At 43.1% G+C, this 25,520-nt stretch overlaps 1 protein-coding gene and 1 long non-coding RNA gene across 3 annotated transcripts in view; one reads left to right on the top strand and one right to left on the bottom strand.

Annotated features, from left to right (window-relative positions):
- tspan9a (tetraspanin 9a) overlaps positions 1–25,520 on the top strand; it is a 292,652-nt gene that overhangs the window by 121,718 nt on the left and 145,414 nt on the right. The window lies entirely within an intron of this gene.
- LOC124002967 overlaps positions 2,509–25,520 on the bottom strand; it is a 31,315-nt gene continuing 8,303 nt past the window's right edge. Inside the window, exons 2-3 of the long non-coding RNA XR_006833176.1 lie at positions 3,098–3,163; positions 2,509–2,769 (exon numbers count right to left, since the gene is read on the bottom strand). This is a non-coding gene — a long non-coding RNA (uncharacterized LOC124002967). The remainder of the gene's footprint in view (positions 2,770–3,097; positions 3,164–25,520) is intronic.

Here is a 25,520-nt window from a genome sequence, read left to right as displayed (position 1 = left end):
TAAGTCGCTCTGGATAAGAGCGTCTGCTAAATGACTTAAATGTAAATGTAATCTGTGTGCTCCATTGTTGTCTGTTTGTGCAGAGCTTGATTAGTAATGCCTAGGAATATAAATGTGAACATTATGTCATTTGAGAAAAGAGATACTGTATCTATGAGAAGAGTTGATCATTTTATGCAGTTCATCATTACAACTGACTGCACAGTTGCTGATACTATGTGTCGGTGTGGATACTTTCCCAGATTCACCCCCTTTCAGGGGTATAACATTACAATTGTACAAATAGCATTTGACTTCTTTTTTGTTGTTGTATAGAAATGCAGTAAATGAGTCTCCCACAGCCTCCCAGGCAGCCCTCCCAGCATTTGTCCTCAGTCACTAGATTAGTCTGACAGACTTGTCAGCCAGCCGCTGACTCAGTATAGTTAATTATTTGGGTGAGTGCTCCCATTCATCTCAGTGCATTGTAAAGCATTCAGAGCCGGGGATGTTTCATTAGTTTAATGTTTCATCAGTTTAGAGGTTTCATTAGTTTCATTTCCTGCTTCGCGCCCAATAGGATCTGTTGAAATCGCCCATTCGCAGTGGTTCGACTCCTGTAATCACTCGGAAGTGCGCCCTTCATTGCGAGACTGTGTCCCAGACTGGTAATGCCTGCGTTTTAAATGGCACCCTATTCCCTATCAAGTGCACTACTTTTGACCAGAGCCGTATGCGCCCTGGTCAAAAGTAGTGAACTATAAGGTGCCATTTGAGATTCAACCTGGGTCTTTATGTCAACAGTGGAACATGCAGAATAGTACACTATAACAAAAATATTAAGCAGTATCAGCCCTTGTCCTGGCAGAGTGTACTCAGGTGTCTCCCATGCTAGGAGATCGCCACTCTTCCCTTTCTACATGATAACAAGCCAGGCCTGAGTAATGAAAATGTGTTTTTTTTTCTTCATGGCTCTGTGGATTCACCTCATTGTTTGCTACTGTACTTGTCTAATTGAGTTTGTTTTTCATCCATGCCCCATGCTGCGAACAGTCATGCCTATAGATAGGGCTGTGATTAGGATAGCATATATTGTATTTCTCAAAGGAATAACTCCCAGAAAGGAAAATCCAGTGATTTGGAAGATGGATCAGACCTGGCATTAATTCCACCTAGCTTCCACCTAGCTTCGAATATAATGATAAAAGTCACCTTGTCCGAGAGAGATTTACATGGTTATTAAAACATCACGCCAGGGTAAGACTACACGAAACACAGCCCTTATTTGAAGTGTTTCTAAAATCCCCTATGGGAAAAATGAATGGTGGAAAAATGATTGGAACCATTTCCCTGTTTGACCGCATGGTTTTATGACACCTCCACTGTGGGGATCTACTAGCTGTACAATTAACATCTACACATTAACTCACAGTAACTCTGCACCCAGATTAAAAACTATAATTTAATACGTACAGAGGGATCTGTGAGTAGAAAAAAAATATTTTATTTATAAAAAGTTAAAAGCCTTAAGAACTTTTCTTTATGATTAGTTTTATAGCTAATTTACTGCAATTCTACTCATTTTGCAATGGGGTAGAGCAAAAATGTTGCAGTTTTAAATCTAATTTCCTAAATTCTACACATTTTGCCATGACTTATAGGGATTCATATTTTCCCAAAATTCTACCAGGTTTCAATTCAGGGAATAATTCATATTTATCTGAGAGTCCCTGGAAATCCCGAAAAATTGGAAGAGCCCATTTAAAGAGTTTAAAAACAAGATATCAGGTTCTCCCAAAATAAGATTGTCGCTTTGCCACATTGCCAACTTGGCTGCGTCACTATCTAAAGATCTCACAGCAAGTGAAACTGATATTTAGTAATGATAGAGTAGCCTAACTATGATCGGCAATGACATTGTTGTGAATTGCAAAACAGACGTTCATAAATTCAGAGTGTTATCATGTTCCTCAATGAATTCAGCTCATTTCAGCAGTGGTGGTAGGCTATATCTACACATCGCACGCACAGAGCGCACCCCGAGTAGTCCATAACATTGTAGACTTTGTGTGAAGTAAATACACTAGACTAATGGCTTCCATGCGACAACCTGTTTGGATGATGTGCTATTTTATTTTTTGACAAAATGTTGTAATTTCCCGGGTCTTGTCATTACATTTTTTCAGGAAATCTGAAGAGTGGTCCCAGAACAGTCCTGGGATCCCGATTACCCGTGTTAATCCCTAATGATATATGCCATGTTTAATATGATATGTGAGTGAGCGTGAATAACAAAATCAATGGGGCCCTGGGCACGTTAGCCATGATTTCTACATGTTTACATAGCAGGCTAGAGTAACTAGACTAATTTACCAATCTGACATGGCTCATTTATTGACTGTCAGTAACATATAACGAGGAAAACTGCTGATGCACAACCAAGTTTCGAAATTGCAACTTTAGTAAATTGAGACCCTGACTGAGCCCCCCCCCCCCCCCAAAAAAAAAAGACAAAAATATAGTGTCCTCATATGTTGCTATGGCCCTGCATGATTCTCATGTAAAGCTCTTCTGTATCTCCAGCCTTGGGGTCCTATTGAACTCTTCTCCTCCCTCCCTCTCTCACTTCCTGCCCTATAACTCCCTGCATCAGTCCTTCCCGCTGTGAATGAAGTCAGGTGAATTGATGAGAGACGTCTCTTGGTGGATAATTTTGCAGGGTTGCTAGGTCTTCATTTTTTCCCGTGCAGAAGTAGTTCTCTGGGTCTTTCATCACACAGCTCTCTGTCTCTGTCATGGGACACATAGACAAGTGGAGTATTACTGCAGTTCATATTCCATGGAGGAGTGTCAACTCTGCATCTTTCAGCCTGCACTGTGTGTGTGTGTGTGTGAGTGAGTGAGTGAGTGAGTGAGTGAGTGAGTGAGTGAGTGAGTGAGTGAGTGAGTGAGTGAGTGAAAACCGTGCTGCAAGGGATAGCTGCCGTTTTACGGGCTCCTGAACAATTCTGTATTTTGTGTTTTTGCGTAGATCTAAACTTTTTTTGCACATAATGTTTCCGGCATCGTTTCCTATGACTGAAAAGAGCTTCTGGACATCAGAACAGCGATCACTAACCTCACTTTGGATTCATATTTTTACTTCAACGAGTCGGCGGCGCAGGACATACTGCTCACCCCGGACCTGGATTCAGAATGACGTTCAGGGTTAGGGACATTATGAGGAGACTGGCTAAACCATTTAAACTGGAACAACCATTTAAACTGGAACAAACATTGTGGAATGTGGAACAACCATTTCAGTAAAGAGTGCATTAAATAATTGATTGAATTAGTTTAGAAAAATGTATGGTATTTATCTTTGTGTAGCATAAGATGAATCAATCAATCAATGCAAAAACACAGATATTGAAAACAATCCAAAACATTTCTATCTGCAGTACAGCATGCTGGGAAATCTGATAATGATGATGGGCGCTGGTTTTGATGGGAATGTTTTACTCTCCACAGAGTTAAACTGACACAATCACACTCAACACTGGTTATTAACACTCAACACTGGTTATTAACACCACTTGACTGTTAATTTCACTCTTACAGAGTTAATTGAAATCCTGAGTCAACACGAGAAATGTTACACTGAAAAGACAACACTATGTAACACTGGACAATTTGCTGTGTTGATGTGTCAGTCAGTCATGTGACTAACTGCCAGCAGAGACTTGTACTGTAATAAAATTGAAAGGCCAGCTAGATGGATGAAGAAAGAGGCTAACGTTAAACGAAGCCTACCTCAGCAGGAGCAAGAAATAGGCTACTAAGTTCTCATAACTTGCTTTACTGATAGTAGTGTAGTTACTGAGACAGACGTGGAGTCGGGGCCCCATGTGGGATCTCCTGAGAAAATCTTTACTAATCTTATCAAAAACGTTTAAAAAAATTTTTTTTTTTTTTTTTAAAGATACGCTTCAATATGAACATCTCAACTTGGACTTTATTGAAATGCAATTAAAATGCAAAGAAAACAATTCTAAAAGTGTCATTTTTCATTTATATCGGGTTGTTTGTCTTATCTATTACCCACTTTTTTTACCACATCACTGATATTTGTACAGAATCATAAGCAATGTTTTAATAATTCATGTGAATGTGATAATACAATCATCTGTGTGCTCCATTGATTTCTGTTTGGGCTGCCCTAATCCCAGCGACTCGGAAAAGGAAAAGACAGCATAAGAGAGACACCCTGACGAAACTACGTTGGCAAAAACATGATCTGCCCCTACTTTCCGTTCTGTTGGTGAACGTACAATCACTGGAGAAAAAATTGGACGAGCTCTGTTCAAGAGTATCCTATCAACGGGACCTGAAGAACTGTTATATCTCATGTTTCTCAGTGTTGTGACTGAACGAGGACATGGATAATATACACTGAGTTCCCCAAACAGAACATCTGCTCTTTCCATGACATAGACCAGGTGAATCCAGGTGTAAGCTATGATCCCTTATTGATGTCACTTGTTAAATCCACTTCAATCAGTGTAAATGAAGGGGAGGATAAGCCTTGAGACAATTGAGAAATGGATTGTGTGTGTGCCATTCAGAGGGTGAATGGGCAAGATGAAAAGTTGAAGTGCCTTTGAACAGGGTATGGTAGTAGGTGCCAGGCACGCCGGTTTGTGTCAAGAACTATAGCTCTGCAGGGTTTTTCACACAACAGTCTTCAGTGTGTATGAAGAATGCTCCAACACCCAAAGGATATTCAGCCAATTTGACACAACTGTGTGAAGCATTGGAGTCATTATGGGCCAGCATCCATGTGGAACGCTTTCGACATCTTGTAGAGTCCATGCCTTGATGAGTTGAGGCTGTTCACAGTGACCGTGAGTATATATCCCAACCAGAAGCCATGGATTACAGGCAACATCCGCTCTGTGCTCAAGGCTATAGCTGTCGCTTTCAAGGAGCGGTACACTAATCCGGACACTTGTAAGAAAACCTGCTACCACCTCCGCCGAGCCATCAAACAGACAAAGCATCAATATAGGACTAAGATCGAGTCCTACTATGCCGGCTCTGAGCCAAGTTGGATGTGGCAGGGCTTGCAAACTATCACAGATTACAGTGTCTTCTATGCTCGCTTCGAGGTAAGCAATACTGAAACATGCATTAGAGGTCCAGCTGTTCCAGACGACCGCGTGATCACGCTCTAAACAGGGATGCAGGGTCTGAGTATACTTAGAGCATGCACTGACAAACTGGCAAGTGTCTTCACAGACATTTTCCTCTCCCTGACACAGTCTGTAATACCTACATGTTTCAAGCAGACCACCATAGTTCATGTGCCCAAAAACAGAAAGGTAACATGTTTAAATGACTATTGCCCCGTAGCACTCACATCTGTAGCCATCAGATGCTTTGAAAGGCTGGTCATGGCTCACATCCACACCATCATCCCAGACACCTGGACCCACTCCAATTCGCCATACCGCCCCAACAGATAAACAGATGACGCAATCTCTATTGCACTCCACACTGCCCTCTCCCACCTTGACAAGAGGTACACCATGTAAGAATGCTGTTCATTGACTACAGCTCTGCTTTCAACTCCATAGTGTCCTACAAGCTCATCACTAAGCTAAGGACCCTGGGACTGAACACCTCCCTTTGCAACTGGATCCTGAACTTCCTGACGGGCCACCACTAGGTGGTTACTGGTAGGCAACAACACATCAGCCACGCTGACCCTCAACACGGGCGCCCTTCAGGAGTGCGTGCTGTACTCCCTGTTCACCCACGACTGCATGGCCAAGCACGACTCCAACATCATTACGTTGGCCCAACACACAATGGTTGTAGGTCTGTTCACTGAAGACGATGAGACTATAGGGAGGAAGTCAGAAACCTGGCAGTGTAGTGCCAGGACAACCATCTCACCCTCAACGTCAGCAAGAAAAAGGAGCTGATCGTTGACTACAGAAACAGAGGGCCGAGCACTCATCGATGGTGAGTGCTCGGAGCTAGTTGAAAGCTTCAAGTTCTTCGGTGTCCACATCATTAAGAATCTATCATTGTCCACACACACCAACAAAGTCGTGAAAATGGAACAACAACGCCTCTGAAAAGATTTGGCATGGGCCCTCAGATCCTGAAAATGTTCTGCGCCACTGAGAGCATCTTGATTGGCTGCATCCCTGTTTGTTATGGCAACTCCTTGGAAGCCGACTGCAAGGCACTACAGACGGTAGTGCGTACGGCCCAGTACGTCACTGGGGCCGAAGTCCCTGCCATCCAGGACCTCTATACCAGGCGGTGTCAAATGAAGGTCCTAAAAATGGTCAAAGACTCCAGCCACCCAAGTCATAGACTGTTCTCTCTGCTACCACACGGCAAGTGGTACCGATGCACCAAGTCTGGAACCAACAGGACCCTGAACAGCTTCTACCCCCAAGCAACAAGACTGCTAAATAGTTATCTAAATAGTTAACCAAATAGCTACCCGGACCCTTTTTGCACTAACTATTTTTGATTCACCACATACGCTCCTGCTACTCTATATTATCTATCCTGTTGCATAGTCACTTCATTCCTAGTTAAATGTACATATCTACCTCAATTACCTCGTACCCCTGCACATCAACTCGGTACTGGTACATTGTGTATATAGCCAAGTTATCGTTATTCATTGTGTATTTATCATACTGAACAAAAGTTACAGTGTATTTAAGGAAATCAGTCAATTTAAGTAAATTAATGAGGCCCTAGTCTATGGATTTTGCATGACTGGGAATACAGATATGCATCGGTTGATCACAGATACCTTAAAAAAAGGTAGAGCAGTGGATCAGAAAACCTGTCAGTATCTGGTGTGACAACCATTTTCCTCATTCATCGAGACACATCTTCGCATAGAGTTGATCAGTCTGTTGATTGTGGCCTGTGTAATGTTGTCCCATTCCACTTCAATCGCTGTGCAAAATTGCTGGATATTGGCGGGAACTGGAACATGCTGTTGTACATGTAGAGCATCCCAAACATGATCAATGGGTGACATGGTGGGTGAGTATGCTATCATGGAAAAACTGGACATTTTCAGCTTCCAGGAATTGTGTCCAGATCCTTGCGATGAGGGGCTGTGGATTATCATGCTGAAACATGAGGTAATGGCAGCGGTTGAATGGCACGACAATGGGCCTCAAGATTACGTCACGGTATCTCTATGCATTCAAATTGCCATCTATAAAATGCAATTGTGTTCATTGTCCTTAGCTTATGCCTGTCCATACCATAATACCACCACCACCATGGGGAACTCTGTTCTCCATGTTAAAACACCATACACGTGGTCTGCGGTTGGGAGGCCAGTTAGACGTACTGCCATATTCTCTAAAACGACGTTGGAGGTGGCTTATGGTAGAGAAATTAACATTAAATGATCTGAGAACAGCTCTGGTGGACATACTTGCAGTCAGCATGCCAATGCTCCCTCAAAACTGGAAACATTTGATACATTTTATTTTTTTGGGGGGGGGGGGTGATCTTTTATTTCAGCCCATGAAACTTGGGACCAACAATCTACATGTTACATTTACATTTTTGTTTGGAGTATTATGTGTTTTTACTTTTCTATCATTTCTATATTTTCTCTATCTCTGCATTGTTGAGAAGGGCCCATAAGTGAGTATTTAACTGTTAGTCTACACCTGTGACAAAAAATGTTTTGATTTGAATTGACTAGTAATACAAATTTGTGTGAAGTGAGTGGGATGTCTTTAATATGTTTTTTTAAACAGTTTTTTTTGCATTGGCCCTTGAATATTAAGCATTTATTATGCTCAGGGATGGGTGTTGTCTTTAAATCCACCTGGTTCACCTGGTTTAATTTGTGTGAAGTAAATGGGATGTTTTTATATGTTTGCCCAGTCTTGGCACAGCTTTGAACATTAAACATGTATGATACTCAGGGACAGCAATTGCCACTGATTAAAATCAGTGCAGATATGTCAAGTATTTGCTTTTGTTCCTGTTTTCCTGTATTTTTAAGTGTGTTTCTACAGGTTGAAAGATATTCAGGGTAATTCATACACTTGAGATAGCAGACTGTACTTTTCCAAATATCCAGAGTTGGGTTACATGAATCCCTAAGTAGAAAATTCAAAGGACAGAAACATTGCGTCCTATTTGCATGCTAATTTAGTCTCAGCTCTGTGTTGATAAACATAACTTGAGCTCATCTCCAAACGCAGCAATGATATGAAGAAATATGGCTTGAGCCTGCTAGCATTTGTGGAGCGTGTGTGGCGTAAAATGGAGGAGGTTTGAGTACAAACCGGATGTCCAAATAACCTCCTCTTTTCTCCTCTACTCTCCCTGTCCTCTGAGTGTAAACTATGGATGTAGTCCGGTCAATGGGCTGAAGCCAGGTTAAAGGGCTGATGAAGTGAAGGAGATATCATCATTTTCAGGAGGCTCGTTGAATCAGTGTGGAGCGTGGCTCAGTTGCTAGAGCATGGCATGTGCAGTGCCAGGTTTGCGAGTTCAATTCCCACACGGGACTAGTATGAGAAGTATACAAATATATATCCCCTTTCCTACTGGATAAGAGGTTCTGGAGAAATGTAAATGCGTGACTTCAGTCATTATGTTGTGCTGCATTTTAGATGACTTCAGTTGCATGCTGATTGGACGTCTTCGGTCTTGTGTAACATCCCTGTGTGAGTTACCCGTGGTGCGTTAGGTTCTTTAGAACAGGAGTTCTCAAACTTTTGGGGTCTAGGGAGCCCTTTTGTGATAGAAAATTAATCAGGGACCCCCTCATAATCAGAACACTCAAGTGAGGTAAAAAAAAAACGAAAAGGTTTTACTGTGACTTCGGCAGTGCATTGATTTTTGCCAGGCATAACGGGACCCGTTTCGTCCAAAAAGTGATACTTTTGACTCATCTGTCCATTGAACATTCTTCCAAGAGTCTTGATGACCATCCAGGTGCTTCCAGGTGCTTTTTGGATGAAATGGGTCCCATTTTGCCTTGGAAAAAACAAACACTACATTCCTCAGTAAGAGCCTCATGCCAACGGTCAAGTATGGTGGTGGTAGTGTGATGGTTTGGGGATGCTTTGCTGCCTCAGGACCTGGACAACTTGCCTTAATAGAAGGAACCATGAATTCTGCTCTGTATCAGAGAATTCTACAGGAGAATGTCAGGCCATCCGTCTGTGAGCTGAAGCTGAAACACAGCTGGGTCATGCAGCAAGACAATGATCCAAAACACACAATCAAGTCAACATGAAAATGGTTCAAACGCTACAAATTTGAAGTTTTTGAAAAGGGGTCAAATACTGTTTTCACGGCACTATATATTGAGAACTGGCCGTGGATCGCCTGCAGTGGGGACCCCACTTTAAGAACCCCTGCGGACCACACTTTAAGAACCCCTACATTAGAACGTCAACAACACGCCTCTCTCTATGACTGTATTAGTCACATACAGTATACATGATCAGTATAGTGCTTAAAGAAAACAGATGGCCATATGAACGTAGGCTTAAATTATACCGTTTTTAGGATTCCTGATGGTACCCATGTACACTCCGTGTAGGGATCTAACTGAACTGGCTGTGTCTGAAATGGCACCTTATTCAATATATAGTGGTCAAAAGTAGGCAATAGGGTGCCATTTTGGACGGAACCTAAATCGGTGTATCAAGCTCGAGTTAGCGGCCATTCTGAGTCTATGCCTGCAATATATCATGCATTTCAATGGTGACCCGCAGGTTAATTGTCTATTTGTTTTAATCATTGAGTTATTAAACCATTGCAGAAAGTAAATTTGTTTTTCTTTTAATCTTTCACTTTAATAGATTGAAGACGCTTTCGCAATTATCCTCTCTGAAGCCATACGTGCTCCCGGTTCGCTATATCTGTTCTTCGGTGCAGCCACAGCAATCTGACTCATTTAAAGATTTAACTTCCAACATCCCCTGGTGTGCATCTGTAAGATCTGCCCAACAATGTATATATACACCAGATGACTGATAGGTGGAGCGGTGTTGAAGCCATCGTGCCTCCATCTTGGCACTCCTCTACCGCTGTAAGAAAATATTTTGTAAGCTATAGAAATGCATGTATTAATCTCTACATTCGTTTTTGCCACATTTGTTCTATTACAGACTCTTTAATTATATTATGTGAGCTAAACATAAAAATGAAATACTTAAATACATGTAATTTTGTCCTTGAAACATTTAGTTGAAATAGTGTAGAATTCCATACATTCCGATGAAGGACTGCTCTTACCGGATGTTGCCCATATGGCCAACCCGTGGCGTCAAAGCCTCTAAATGGCCAATACATATCATCAGCAATCCAAGGTTTGTATACATCGATGGCTCTGCCGTCCCAGTTCTCTGGTGGTGGGTACAGTACCGTTTCTGGAATGAGAGGTGGGCCATCCTCTGTGAAGTAAAGAGTAGCCAACCTTGGCCCGCTTTACCTGGGAGTTTATAGGTTTTTCGATCCCAGCAGTCAGGCACTTTGCAGGCTTAATTGACTCTGCCTCTTAAGTGCTTATTTTACGTTGTGGCTCAAGTCCATCAGAATCATGAGGAAGTAGATGAAGGAAGGTTTGGCAATGGAGACAGACAGAATGGCAGTTGAGTCATCCGGTTCTATAGTTTAACAATTCCCTCCTGGGGCCATATATACAAAAATGTATGTACTCACAATACTGTAAGTCACTTTGGATAAAGGTGTCTGCTAAATGGCATATATTATATTGTACTATATTAACAACACCACATTGGGAATAGGAGAGGATATGTTTTCACTGGAGTAAAAGGTCAGTCTTATTTAGTGAGGAAAGCTAGGCCCCAGTTGTCCCTGCTCCCCTTTGCTCCGTGTCCTCTTCAGGTCAAAGTAATGACTCTTGACCAGGACAGGAGCAGAGCAGCACTAACACCAGAATCGGGGAAACACCGTGGCACCCGCCACCACAACTTACAGTACATGAACCCATTTGGACATCAAAGGTGTCTGATAAAAATATATGATTTTGCTTGTCAACACTAAAGCAGGGCCATCGAGGCACAAGGAACATTTGTGGAACACTTGTGTAATGTGTTTTTGTCAGTGAGGAACTTAACTTCACCTTCCCTCATTTGGCTCAGCAGCTCATCAGTTTGTCTGAGGACACTCTCACACACACACACACACACACACACACACACACACACACACACACACACACACACACACACACACACACACACACACACACACACACACACACACACACACACACACACACACACACACACACACACACACACTGTGTGCTGTTTTTACCCAACTCCCCCGGGCCTGTGTACTCATATATCCCTCTGTATCATCACTAAACAAGAACAGGGTTACTTTCCCCCTAAATTTTTTAAAGTGTGTCTCTCTTCCCGCAGTCACGCAGCACTGACTGTCTGACAGAAATATGCCGTGCATATGGCATGTCCCTGACTTCTCCCGGTGTAAACCACAACACAGTATGAGAGCCCAGCCAAATGTTAAACAGGGGAGGAAATTGTCATTCCAAGCAGGTCTCAGAAAAAGGAGAAAAGTGCACCGTGGGGCTAGGTAGCATATTTAAGCAGCAAGGAGAATGTGCGACTGGAGAGGTTGATTGATGAGTTCTGCTGGTCGTAAAAGTGTTTCCCCCTCCTCATACCCTTTGATATTAAATAGTAAATGAACCATTTGTAATGGGGCAGGAGCGCGGGCCATAAGCTCCGGAGTCATGTTAGCTGGTCTCTGCTGGATCTCCGAGTTGGCTTAAATGATTTCAGCAGATCCTTTCCAACCGACGCGTGAATTTGATGCAAATTTTCGGGTTACTATGATCTTATGAATATGTATCGAATGGGGGAATGTCTTTGCGGTTAGTGTAATTGAGCTTGAACAAAACCTAGGATCTGTGTATATGTGTGTGTGTGGTGTTTTTGCGCGGGAGAGAGTGTGTGCGTGCATGTATTTGCATCAATCGTAACCTATCAAGCGCAAAGACACAGAATGAGTGTGCGCTCAATCATCAAGGAGACGGATCGTCAGCTGGCAAGCTGTTTGGTGAAGTAAAAGGTGTTGTGTTGAACATTATGTGTCCAGCATGTGACTGGAGTCGGGACCAGAACCTGTCTGTGTCACTGCTTCAACAGATCTCAGGCGCTGTTTTTAGACCTCTTTTCATCTTCCCTCCTTAAGGATCAACTTCCGTTGTTTGTCTACTTTGTTGATTTATTCGGTCCTGTCGCTACTTCCGTATACTGAAAATAACCAGGAACTCTTCAACTCGGCTATTTCAAATAAGGGTCTACTTGCAATAACTGTAATATGTGGTACATTTTTCCTGCTCGACTTGGGTTGTATGTACTGACTGGATAATAGCGTCTGCGAAATGACTAAAATTCCAACTCAACTTGAAGTATTCTCTTAAATGAAGTGCCGAGCATAAAGTACGTCTCTTGAATCCAGCAATTACTGCGTGTCATAATTAACAGAATAAAGAGATATCGAGATGTGCGTCATAATTACTACAAGAATGACTGATAACCTGCTTTTACATTAACTGAGTTCTACACCCCCAATTAGACACTTCTTGGTATGCTGCCATCCTTCAATCATGAAAAAGGCTTAGCTAATTAACTTACAAAAATAAATGCTGTCAGCAGTCATGCGGGAACCTCAGAAAACCTACCGTCATGGCATGCATTCTAATTAGGTTGACTTCAAATGGAGACAGACCTTCACAGCAATATCCTGGGGACAAAAAAAAAAACAAATAACTAGAAGACTGCAATTCCCAGGAGGTTAAAGATACACTTTAACCTTCAGGGCTTAATTGTCACCAACTGAGAGGAGAGTTACAGGGTTGACTGTCCCTGACTGTAGACAGATAGTGTGCGTGACTCGCTGCGCCGTGGGAGCAGTGTAGAGTGTACACAGGAGACTGCAGTGAGTATTCCAATTGTGACAGCTGGCCTAACGGGCACAGACAGAGAGACACAGAAAACACGTTAATACATACACATGTATGCATGCTCGCACATACCGATGCACACACACACACACACACACACACACACACACACACACACACACACATCGCAGCGGTATGGAGAGGAACGACACAATCCCATGATTCATTCAACTCAACCTAGTGTGGCCCTCGTCTCTTACAGTTCCGCTGTCACACTTCACATTGGCACTTAGTTATGAACCAACGAGACAGCGGCACTGGAAGGCTTTCATCTACAAAGAGACAGGACACCAATGGGTAGAGAGGGAGGGGAATTAAGAGGAGACAGTGCGGAGATTTTGAGAGAGAGATGGGAATGGATAGCGACAGAGAAAGGAGAGGGAGAGAAATAGTTGAGTGAGGGTGAGAGGATGGTTTAGGGGTTGAGAGGGGAAGAGAGGGGAGCAGATGGATAGAGACCCAGAGAGAGGCAGAAGGAAGGAGAGTGATTTGAACAGGGGGAGGGGGGCAGTTAGAGGGTCGAGTGCCAACAACAGGATGCCTGCGGTATACAGCAGCAGCAGTATTTGCTACTAGAAGCATATCAAACAGCCGCTTGAGCTCAGTGACCTGGATCAGAGCGCGGGGCCAGGGCTGCAGCTAGCCACTCAGTCAGTATATCATTAAAAAGTCATTCATCAACAGCTAATGCCACTTTACCTTATCCGATACGCTTACTCACTGGCTCACTGTCTAAATCATCACTTCCCATCGGCCAAAGGCTGATGTCTCAAAATGTCCAGATTAGGTCACACTACTATAACCTATTTATGTCGAGAGTTCAGGGCTTTTTCCTCCAAGGGACGCCATTGAACAATAATGTCACTGAATGAAGAAAAGGGCAAAGGACCTAAATAAAGCATGGAAGAAAGAGGTTATGATAAAGTCTCTCAGGCACGCACATGTGCTGTGTGGTGACCTACAAAGAGGCCGAACAAGGCTGGTTTATGGTGTACGTTCAAGTTTAATTCACTTAGTCATAGATCTGGTCATGAAGGGGGAGAGAGACGGAAGCTGGGAAGGAGGGAGACGAGCAGCTTTTCATTCAAATGTAGTCGGTAACAGAACCTGGCGTTCTACTGGAAGCAAAGCAGCACAAGCCTACCTGCCTGCCCAGCGTTTGGCATTCATCCTTTTACATGGCACGCAATGGCAAAGTGGACGTGTCGATTCCCACACCCCGTAGCCCATGGATTACAGAGGCAGAGAAGTAATTGTGTAACTGTTCAACTAAGCCTGTCATTTCACAGAGTGCCACATTGTTCAGTGCCAGTGTTCACCTCTCCCTGCAATCCACAGTCACCCTCTTTCACTTTCCCTACTCTTTCCTCTCTGTCTATTCTATTGTTTCGGGTGAGAGCCGACAACCAGGCTGGTTATCTTCACTCAGAGCTCCTTGAGTGATAAGAGCATTTCATAGCCGCTCTCCAGTCCCACCCTCTCCCATGTACAGTACTGCAGCACCCATCATCAATTCATGAAACCTATGCAGGCAACATGGTACAATCCGACGCCTGTATGGCCTTTTCTCACTGCAGAGGGACCTTTACACAATGCCATCCATTCTACTGCATTCTCTGTAAATACAGAAGAAATATCACTGTCAAACAGCCAGCGTGTGAGAGAGAGAGCACTCTGGACACATTGGAGAACTGGAAAGTGTCCTGTTCTCCTCCCTAAGTGTTTTCCCCATGCTGCAGGAAGTGGAGCAGTGGACTGGCTTGGCTCTCAGTGCTGTGCGAAGGGGGAGGCAGGGTGACTGAGTGACAGACAGCCTTCAGCAGCTGGCTGGGAGGAAGGAGGGAGGGAGATCCCTACTCTGAACAGGGCCAGTTACCAGACCCCTCCACTCTACACTTACTGCCTTCTAAACTCAAACTGCCTGCTTTGTCTAAAGCTGGACAAGTCATTCTCTGCTATGGGGGACAGATGGTGCACTCCACAGGGAGGTGTGGGAAATACACGATATATACAAAAGTATGTGGACATCCCTTGAAATTAGTGGATCCGGCTATTTTAGCCACACCCGCTGCTGACAGGTGTATAAAATCGAGCAGAGAGCCATGCAATCATAGACAAACATTGGCAGTAAGAATGGTCTTACTGAAGAGCTCAGTGACTTTAAACGTGGCACCGTCATAGGATGCCACCTTTCCAACAAATCAGGTCTTCAAATTTCTGCCCTGCTAGAACTGCCCCGGTCAACTGTAAGTGCTGTTATTGTGAAGTGGAAACGTCTAGGAGCAACAACGGCTCAGTTGCGAAGTGGTAGCAAGCTCACAGAATGGGACAGCCGAGTGTTGAAGCACGTAGCACGTAAAAAAAGCACATAGCGCATCTCTCCTCGGTTGCAACACTCATTACCGAGTTCCAAACTGCCTCTGGAAGCAACGTCAGCACAATAAATGTTTGTCGTGAACTTAACAAAATGGGTTTCCATGGCCGAGCAGCCGCACTCAAGCCTAAGATCACCATGTGCAATGCCAAGTGTCGGTGGTGTAAAGCTCGCCGCCATTGGACTCTGGAGCAGTGGGAACACGTTATTTAGAGCGATGAATCACGCTTCACCATCTGGCGAACCTGGGTTTGGCAGATACCAGGAGAACACTACCTGCCCGAATGCATAGTGCCAACTGTAAAGTTTGGTGGAGGAGGAATAACGGTCTGGGTCTGTTTTCATGGTTAAGGCTAGGCCCCTTAGTTCCAGTGAAGTGAAATCCTAATGCTACAGCATTCAATGACATTGTAGACTCTTCTGTGCTTCCAACTTTGTGGCAACAATTTTGGGAAGGCACTTTGCTGTTTCAGCATGACAATGACCCAGTGCACAAACAAGGTCCATACAGAAATGGTTTGTCATGATCGGTGTGGAAGAACTTGACTGGCCTGCACAGAGCCCTGACCTGAACCCCATCGAACACCTTTGGGATGAATTGAAACACCGACTGCGAGCCAGGCCTAATCGCCCAACATCAGTGCCGACCTCACTAATGCTCTTGTGGCTGAATGGAAGCAAGTCCCTGCAGCCATGTTTCAACAGTGTGAAACAAGTGGAAAGCCTTCCCAGAAGAGTGGAGGCTACTATATCTGCAAAGGGGGGGACCAACTCCATGATTTTGGGATGAGATGTTCGACCAGCAGGTGTCCACATACTTTTGGTTATGTAATGCATATGTGATCATATGCATTACATATAAGCAAGGTTTGAAATAATTATGTTTTAGTCAAAGATGATATTGCTTTGGTCTTCTTGAGGTCAATTTGCAATCTACAATTTATTTGTAATTATGTTCCAGGCCCCCTGACCATACACTCAATAAAAAATTGTCCCGCGGCAGAATCTAGTTGATGACCCCTTCCATAGACTGTTCTCTCTGCTTCCGCACGTGGTGCCGACAGGCTCCTGAACAATGTCTATCCCCCAGCCATAAGACTGCTTAATAGTAAACACAATTGCTACACTGACTATCTGAGTGGTCCCTTGTATTTTATTTTCCCACTGTCTCTATGCACATGCACAGAACTCTACACACTCACGCACACTGACACTTCACCACACACACACACTTAATTTGCTTGCACACACATTAGACGCACACACATTTCTACTGACTCTACACACACGCACATACAATCATCACAGTGAATATGCTGCTACTACTAGTCACCTTACCCCTATACAAAATGACCCTGCATATAGCTAACTTACTTCTCTTCTTATTTCTTATTTTTATGCCTCATGTGTTTCTTCTACCTTATGTTATGTTTAGTACTACATTGATATTGATTACTGCGTTGTTGGGTGTAGAGCTTTCAAGGAAGGAATTTCACTCTACTTGAGCATGTGACATTAAAATGTGAAACTTGAAACCTGAAACTTGAATGGAACAGTCAGCTACATGTTGGGAAGTATCCGGCCAGCAACCTTCACCTGTCAGCGGCAACAGCTTCCACAGGCTCATCATTTGTACAAATACAAAAGGTAACCCACTTCATTACATTGATACATTTGATAACCCAATTGTGAAACATCATTTATGTAAAATGACATTACTTGTTGCTTATTTCTTTTTTTAGATGCATATAATGTCCAGGGTATAATCTAGCCTGGTGGAACCAGCCTGACCGCTATGTTTACCATATAATGTGTAGGGTATAATCTAGCCTGGTGGAACCAGCCTGACCGCTATGTTTACCATATAATGTGTAGGGTATAATCTAGCCTGGTGGAACCAGCCTGACCGCTATGTTTGCCATATAATGTCCAGGGTATAACCTAGCCTGGTGGAACCAGCCTGACCGCTATGTTTACCATATAATGTGTAGGGTATAATCTAGCCTGGTGGAACCAGCCTGACCGCTATGTTTACCATATAATGTGTAGGGTATAATCTAGCCTGGTGGAACCAGCCTGACCGCTATGTTTACCATATAATGTGTAGGGTATAATCTAGCCTGGTGGAACCAGCCTGACCGCTATGTTTGCCATATAATGTCCAGGGTATAACCTAGCCTGGTGGTGGAACCTGGTGGAATATAATGTTTACCATATAAGGGTATAATCTAGCCTGGTGGAACCAGCCTGACCGCTATGTTTACCATATAATGTGTAGGGTATAATCTAGCCTGGTGGAACCAGCCTGACCGCTATGTTTGCCATATAATGTCCAGGGTATAACCTAGCCTGGTGGAACCAGCCTGACCGCTATGTTTACCATATAATGTGTAGGGTATAATCTAGCCTGGTGGAACCAGCCTGACCGCTATGTTTACCATATAATGTGTAGGGTATAATCTGCCTGGTGGAACCAGCCTGACCGCTATGTTTACCATATAATGTGTAGGGTATAATCTAGCCTGGTGGAACCAGCCTGACCGCTATGTTTACCATATAATGTCCAGGGTATAACCTAGCCTGGTGGAACCAGCCTGACTGTTTACCATATAATGCTATGTTTACCATATAATGTGTAGGGTATAATCTAGCCTGGTGGAACCAGCCTGACTATGTTTACCATATATGTTTGCCTATGTTTATAATGTCCAGGGTATAACCTAGCCTGGTGGAACCAGCCTGACCGCTATGTTTACCATATAATGTCCAGGGTATAACCTAGCATGGTGGAACCAGCCTGACCGCTATGTTTACCATATAATGTGTAGGGTATAATCTAGCCTGGTGGAACCAGCCTGACCGCTATGTTTGCCATATAATGTCCAGGGTATAACCTAGCCTGGTGGAACCAGCCTGACCGCTATGTTTACCATATAATGTCCAGGGTATAACCTAGCTTGGTGGAACCAGCCTGACCGCTATGTTTACCATATAATGTGTAGGGTATAATCTAGCCTGGTGGAACCAGCCTGACCGCTATGTTTGCCATATAATGTCCAGGGTATAACCTAGCCTGGTGGAACCAGCCTGACCGCTATGTTTACCATATAATGTCCAGGGTATAACCTAGCTTGGTGGAACCAGCCTGACCGCTATATTTACCATATAATGTGTAGGGTATAATCTAGCCTGGTGGAACCAGCCTGACCGCTATGTTTACCATATAATGTCCAGGGTATAATCTAGCCTGGTGGAACCAGCCTGACCGCTATGTTTACCATATAATGTCCAGGGTATAATCTAGCCTGGTGGAACCAGCCTGACCGCTATGTTTACCATATAATGTCCAGGGCATAATTTAGCCTGGTGGAACCAGCCTGACCGCTATGTTTACCATATAATGTCCAGGGTATAATCTAGCCTGGTGGAACCAGCCTGACCGCTATGTTTACCATATAATGTCCAGGGTATAATCTAGCCTGGTGGAACCAGCCTGACCGCTATGTTTACCATATAATGTCCAGGGTATAACCTAGCCTGGTGGAACCAGCCTGAATGCTATGTTTGCCATATAATGTCCAGGGTATAACCTAGCCTGGTGGAACCAGCCTGACCGCTATGTTTACCATATAATGTCCAGGGTATTACCTAGTCTGGTTGAACCAGCCTGAATGCTATGTTTACCATATAATGTCCAGGGTATTACCTAGTCTGGTTGAACCAGCCTGACCGCTATGTTTACCATATAATGTCCAGGGTATAACCTAGCCTGGTGGAACCAGCCTGAATGCTATGTTTGCCATATAATGTCCAGGGTATAACCTAGCCTGGTGGAACCAGCCTGACCGCTATGTTTACCATATAATGTCCAGGGTATTACCTAGTCTGGTTGAACCAGCCTGAATGCTATGTTTGCCATATAATGTCCAGGGTATAACCTAGCCTGGTGGAACCAGCCTGACCGCTATGTTTACCATATAATGTCCAGGGTATTACCTAGTCTGGTTGAACCAGCCTGACCCCTGTGTTCACCATTCTATTTCACTTCACATTGTATGATATCTAAAGTAAAAAAAGAAAGGTGAACGCAGTGATCAGGTTGGTTCCACCCGGCTAATCGTAACTACCATTGATAATGTAATAGGTGCTCTGTGCGTGTACCGTGACCGTTTAGTCACGGTAAAAAGGCTTCTCCAAAACTGCGCTCCGATGCTGCTGATGGTCATCAGTAGCCTACCAAACTTGCTAACTGCCAGTTGCTAATGGCCTGGTCGTCAGGGCTCTATTGTTCATCTAACCACTCGGACATTAATGCAAATTCAATTGAAAATCAAATCAAACACTTCTTCATGAGAGCCCATGTTGCGCAACATTTCTATACGCTATACAATTGTGTGAGAAAACATAGTTTTGATGGCCTCTACTAATAGGAGAATCCCAGCAGCTTTCTATGTTTACTATATTTATTTCTCAACCTTCCTAATATTAAGCACATTGCTTCTCTTTGCAACAGGAGTATGGTCTAGATGGGAAAAGCGTCCTCCATTCGCTATTTAAGTGCAATGATAACTTATAATTTTCCCCGTGCCCCTGTTTCCGACAGGTGCATGATAACGGTCCCTTCTAAATCAAAACTAATTTCACACATATATTATTTAGTGTTTGTAATGACAAGATGGAATAAAAATTGTCTGATGGGTGACAATATTATCACGTGTGAATAATGCCCAGTGTGTACAGTAAGGCAAGAAACAGCCCATGCCTTTTTTCACCCGTACTTTTTCAAATCATAGTTGCACACATCATGTACCCTAGCCAATAGTCCTATATGTTTGTATCACAACTAAAGTGGCCAAATAACTCCAAACATAGCCCATAGTCCTAGGACCCCTGGAACACAGTTAGAGAGCCCATAGCCCACAGAGCCGAGTGAAACATGTTCTTATAAGCCCCGTCATTGCGCAATCACATGTGAAAACATCCTTTTGATTGGCCACTATTTGAAAGAGGATCGTGCCGCTATATTTCTTGCTCAATTCTTAAAATGAAGCACATTAATCAGCTTTACAACCTGGCAAGGTGGCGCATGAGATGGACAGTTTGGGGAAGCTTATTTTCACCATTAAATACACCTTTATAAAAAAGCATTCCATGCATCATCCCTTTTGCAGACTTATGTAAGATAGCCTACTGTTCATAATGTGATGAGTAGATTGGACAGTCATCGTTTAGGATAATAATGTAACTCAGTCCATGTTTGCAAGAATGGACAACGCATGGCTGAGCCTGTACAGCATATAGAGTAGGCCGAGGCTATAACAGATACTTTTCTTCTTTCTTTGCATGTGACCTGCTATAAACACATTTCATGCAATTCTACTACACTTTATATATGACTGGAGACATTAGCAGACTCATTTCTATTAGGACAAAAGGCAGCCTACTCCGCTGACAGTGACAAACATATCAATACAAATGATGTCCATATAATAGGCCTACTAGAGGGGAGACACACATAGAATATGACGTCCATCTAAACTGAAGGAGGAAATTATTGTGCAAAAACTAACTTTTAAGTAGCACTATGTCAACCATGCTAAATAGTGAATATGCACATTGCGCACTCACTGGGGATGTTGCCGATGCGCTCTGCTGGTGCCAATAAGACAGGCTATTCTGTTGTTCGCTCAATTAAGTTGAGAATGTTGATAACGACAAGACAGATGAGTCTTTTCATTGTCTTCTCTTTACAGCAATAGCCATTTGCTTTCCAAACCATGTCTTTCGGCGATTGTATTTTCAAATATTGGCCTCTGTACTTTTCAGACAGTTGCAACTCAACAATAGTCTTCCCAAACTACGCGTGCTGCCTTTCCTTCCGACTAGATACATGTTCTCCGTGACTAAATCATTCTTTCGTAGCCTATTTATTTCTGTATAGACAGGAGTAGGCTAATAAGGCTATATATACAGTATTTAGGCAATTTAATTCAATTTACTTTAGGAAAAGCTTCCCCTAGCCTTATGGATGTGCTGCCTGTGTTTGTATATAAAAAAAACATAACCGCAGATAACCTCCATTCGCTATTCGAGTGCAGGCTACGGATGATACTTTTTAAATTCCACCCATAGGCTATATGTAAAGACCAGAATATATTAAGAATAGTCTGATGTGGTGACAATATTATCAAGTGCTTGTCAAATTGTGAATGAGACTGGTGAAGTGTGTGCAAGCCTGCGCAGGAAACAGCAGAGCTCATGCCTTTCATGCAACTTTTTTTCAAATCATCATTAGAGTCATTATGTGTTCACAGATACATGAGATGCAGAGATGCCTGGCACTCAACACATCCACCATGAAGTGATTAATAATAATAAGGTACAGCATAAATGTACAATAATAACAACACCCTTTTCATTCCATGTGTTGCTGATGAACTCTGCCTCAACTCTGCCTATTTCTACTGATGGACTGGAGGTGCTATTTCCAGACTGGTTTGATGGGGAGACCATAATTGGGTAGGTTTTTCCCTGACCTGTTCAATCTTCCACATAGTACCTGTTTGTGTGTCAGGTATTACCTAACCTAACTGCCATTGGTAATAGAACAGTGACTGTGTGTGTATGTGTTCACAGAAACATGTATGGAGCCAGCACATGGAGACCTGCAAGATGATGCGATGAAGTCCAGACTGAAAGACGGGCTTGATACTGATGTCTTCTGAATGGAGATAGACCTGTCACTTTGCATTAAAATGTTGCATTACATTTGTTCATAAAACTTTTACTTGTATTGTCTTTTTTATTATTGAATTTATTGGTATCTGTCAACATGGGGAGAAACCCTGTGTATTCTGCACCAGGGTCAGGGGTCAGGGACACCACACAGGAAGGTATGACCACTCTGACATGTTTGACAAGGTAGCCCCATTACCACCAGACAAAATACTGATAGGAACAGTATCTGTATCGGCTGGGAAGGACAATGAAAGATGAAAGGTGGTCATTGTTATATTAGCAGAATACTGATTCTATGGTATTATGTAAAGGGTTGGTTATTCTACACAGACCTGTTACTACATTTGAAAGTTATCAAAACACATAGTTTAGAATATCTACATCAATTCATCAATTGCTTTCTCATATTACTCTGTAGGCTACTGACCTATTCAAAGCTTGCTCCGGCATCTCACCATACATCTGCCTGTAGTTATTTGTTGTGATTGAGTGGGGGGGGGGCAGCTGCAGGCAAGGTGCTGACAGATGGGTGGGTTTTGGTGGTGGCAAGGATACACTGAAGAAACATCCACATCAAATCACACCTCCAAGCCAACTCACGGTTGGCTTCTGTCGTGGCCGCCAGCATTTCTTGAGGAGAAAGGCAAAAAAAACGAGGCCATAACAGCATGTGCAGTTCCCCTTTAAAAGCACCACAAAAAGAGAACATTACATGGATTACTGCTGCTGCCTTGGCTGCATTATTTCCGAGGCGCCTTGCTGCTAACTTTTAGTTTTGATGATTCCAGATAGGGGAATGTCAAAATCCTTACAAATGACTAAGAGTGCGAAACCTCTACCTTAGCTTACCTTCTACCTCTTCCCCCTGTAGTCAGTATAGTTTAGAGAGAATTCAATCAGGCTGTGTTCCGTTCGTTTGCTCCGCTCAAGGTGATTTTGTCAAATCACAATGAAATATGACTTTGGTAAAAATGTGTCAATAAGTGAAAATGAGAGGGAGAGAGTTGGGAGGCCAGTCAGAATGTGCATCTGTGGCTTGAATGTAAAAATGGTCCTTATTACATGCTGGCGTCTCCTCTAGGTGTGACCTCGGAGTTGCCTGTCTAGCTGTCATGTTTGAGGCTGAGTGTATTCACCTTGTCATAATAATGAAGCCATCCAAGACCTCTTGTCCCTCCCCAGAGCCCCCGACAGACAGAGCCGCTCCTGGAAAAGTCTTGAGCTCCATGGCTCAGCACTGTGACAATTATAGCTGTCTCAAAGGCTGCTGCCTCTGCCTGAGCTCCTGGGTCGTGTTCATTATGGAACGGAACCAGAACACTTTGAAACGTTTTGCAACAGAAACGGAAATGAGTATTTCTTATTGGGCAAGTCCAGGTAGTCCATTCCTTGTGTCAGTGAGTTTTCTTTTGTTTGGTGCCTAATGAAAACGATCTTGGAGAAGTATGTTACTTTTTTATCTGTGGGAATACTTCGGAACAGATTATATATATTTTTAGCTGAATTGCTGGTGATTGTACCTGTTTTACTTTTTTATTGCAGTACCAGTCAACAGTTTGAACACATCTACTTATTCAAGAGTTTTTTCTACATTGTAGAATAATAGTGAAGACATCAAAACTATTAAAAAACACATATGGAATAATGGAATAATGTAGTAACCAAAAAAAGTGTTAAACAAATCAACATTTATTTTAGATGTTAGATTCTTCAAAGTAGCCACCCATTGCCTTGATGACAGCTTTACACACCCTTGGCATTCTCTCAACCAGATTCTTGTGGTAGTCACCTGGAAAGCATTTAAATTAACAGGTGTGCCTTGTTAAAATTTCATTTGTGGAATTTATTTTGCTCTTAATACATTTGACACAATCAGTTGTGTTGTGACAAGGTAGGAGTGGTATACAGAAAATAGACCTGTTTAGTAAAGGACCAAGTCCATATTATGGGAAGAACAGCTCAAATAAGCAAAGAGAAACGACAGTCCGTTACTTTAAGACATGAAGGTCAGTCAATGCGGAAAATTTCAAGTACTTTGAAAGTTTCTTCAAGTCGCAAAAACCATCAAGCACTATGATGAAACTGACTCATGAGGACTGCTGCAGAGGACAAGTTCATTTAGAGTTAACTGCACCTCAGATTGCAGCCCAAATAAAACGCTTCATAGGGGTCAAGTAACAAGACACATCTCAACATCAACTCTTCAGAGGAGACAGCGTGAATCAGGCCTTCATGGTCGAATTGCTGCAAAGAAACCACTACTAAAGGACACCAATAAGAAGAAGAGACTTGTTTGGTTCAAAAAACACGAGCAATGGACATTAGACCGGTGGAAATCAGTCCTTTGGTTTGATGAGTCCAAATTTTAGATTTTTGGTTCCAACCGCCATGTCTTTGTGAGGCGCAGAGTAGGTGAACGAACGATCTCCGCATGTATGGTTCCCAGCGTAAAACATAGAGGAGGAGGTGTGATGGTGTGGGGGTGCTTTTGTGGTGACATTGTCTGTGATTTATTTAGAATTCAAGGCACACTTAACCAGCATGGCTACCACATCATTCTGCAGCGATACGCCATCCCATCTGGTTTGCGCTTAGTGGGACTATCATTTGTTTTTCAACAGGACAATGACCCCACACACCTCCAGGTTGTGTAAGGGTTATTTGACTAAGAACTAGAGTGATTGAGTGCTGCATCTGATGACCTGGCTTCCACAATTGCGATGGTTTGAGATGAGTTGGACCGCAGAGTGAAGGAAAAGCAGCCAACAAGTGCTCAGCATATGTGGGATCTCCTTAAAGACTTTTGGAAAAGCATTCCAGGTGAAGCTGGTTGAGAGAATGCAAAAGCTGTCATCAAAGCAAAGGGTGGCTACTTTGAAGAATCTCAAATATAAAACATATTTTGATTTGTTTAACACTTTTTTGGTTACTACAGCCTGGAGCCGAGCAACCACACTGACTGATTCAGAAAGGCCTGACCACCCAGAATGGAGTCACTGACCTGGCTCCTCAAGATTCCTAGTTTCACACGGGGACATTCCCTCGAATATATCTAAAGGCCACGCAGCTTTCATATTCCACAAATAGCGATGCTGACTTTGTACCTTTTACTGTACATTCAGCACTTCAATTAGTATTTAAAGTCGTCTATCGCACCACAGTCTGATGTCAATGGGGAGTAAACACACATAAAGAACAGATCCCTGCGCAGACAGGTTTCTATGTGTTTTATATTTATTTGAAGAGGTAGGAGTGAACGGGTAGGAGTGGAGAAGTTGTCCGAGGTTGTTTTCTCTCTCCAGTTAAGGTCAATGTCTGAAGAGGCACTCAAGGCCTCGCCTGCATTAAAAATACAGCAAGTTCTGTCTTAGACCCCGTATCTGATTTCTAATGCCGCGTGTGGTTAACCCT

This window comes from Oncorhynchus gorbuscha, linkage group LG02 (genome assembly GCF_021184085.1).
Source record: "Oncorhynchus gorbuscha isolate QuinsamMale2020 ecotype Even-year linkage group LG02, OgorEven_v1.0, whole genome shotgun sequence".
NCBI lineage: Eukaryota > Metazoa > Chordata > Actinopteri > Salmoniformes > Salmonidae > Oncorhynchus > Oncorhynchus gorbuscha.
This window is presented reverse-complemented; position numbering and strand designations above follow the sequence as displayed.